Source organism: Chelonoidis abingdonii, chromosome 1 (genome assembly GCF_003597395.2).
Source record: "Chelonoidis abingdonii isolate Lonesome George chromosome 1, CheloAbing_2.0, whole genome shotgun sequence".
Lineage (NCBI taxonomy): Eukaryota > Metazoa > Chordata > Testudines > Testudinidae > Chelonoidis > Chelonoidis abingdonii.
The window spans coordinates 368,731,153-368,732,390 of record NC_133769.1 but is presented as its reverse complement, the minus strand read 5'-3'; the positions used below and the strand labels follow the sequence as shown (position 1 = coordinate 368,732,390).

Genomic DNA, 1,238 nt, shown 5'->3' with positions numbered 1-1,238 from the left:
ATTCACAGGCATTATAACCCAGGAAATCATTTTATTAAAATTGAAATAATCTCATTGTCAGGGAGACAGTAGGGCTTAATGGATAAAACACTGGACTGGGATACCAGAGACCTAGGATCAATTCTTAGTTCAGTCATTGAGCTGCTGGGTGAGGTTAGGTAAGACACTTCACTTCTCTACAGGCAAGGAGTGAGCAGGCCTAGCTCTCTTGCTAGTGATGGACAAATGAGGCAGGACCACAGCCAAGTGTATCTTCCATGGTGACCAACACAGCTCAGGGAGAACACGGAAGCTGTATTCTGCACCCCCTGCAAAGGTGACAGCGTTGCCACTCCAGCATGCACAGACCTTTCACTCCATGGTTTGTGAAGAGCTTTAAATTTGTTCAAGATGCAAGATGCTGCAGAAAGATACAGCAGCAGTAATGATCCTGGTGCATATAAGGGGGTGGGGCACTTGCTGATGATCTTTCCAGCACTAAACTTCACACAAGGTGCAACCTAAAAGCTTTTGCTTCGGAACAGATGAACTCTGTGGCGAATCTGTTTGGTTTTCACACTGTACACGATGGGGCTCATCATGGGAGGAAAGAGAAGGTAGAAAGTGCCCATCAGGACATGTACATATGGGGCGATTTCATTGCTGAACCTGTAAATTACTGAAGAGAGAACCCCTGGGATGTAGACCACTAAGATGGCACAAACATGGGCAACACAGGTGCCAAAAGCCTTGAGCTGCTCTTCCTTGGATGCCAGGCTAAAGACAGTCCTCAGGATCTTGATGTATGACAGGACAATGAACGGCAGATCCAGCCCCACAATGAAGATAGCTACAGTGATCCCATAGATGTTATTGATTGTAGTGCTGGCACAAGCCAGCTTCGCCACAGCCATGTGATCACAGGAGCAATGGGAGATGATGTGGGACTGGCAGAAGGGCAGCCTCCTGACGAGGAAGTATGACACCTCACACTAGCGAATCTGTTTGGTTTTCACACTGTAACAATGTATGAAATGAGACTAGGTTAGCGTAATGGAGTAGGCACGACTCATACAGGTGACACTTGTACAATGTGTGCTTGAGAGGCGTGAATAGCTCTTTGTAAGCATTAGGACCCTGAATTCTAGAGATTAATGGACATATCGATGAGAACTGTCTTCTCCTGGGACTAGACCACTAAGATGACAAAGACATGGGCACACAGGTGCAGCTCTTCCTTGGATCCGTCAAGGAGTCTA

General features: G+C 46.7%; 1 pseudogene; it reads right to left on the bottom strand.

Annotated features, from left to right (window-relative positions):
- Positions 1-500: 500 nt before the first annotated feature.
- The window catches only part of LOC116830480 (olfactory receptor 52K1-like), a 2,555-nt pseudogene continuing 1,817 nt past the window's right edge, over positions 501-1,238 (bottom strand).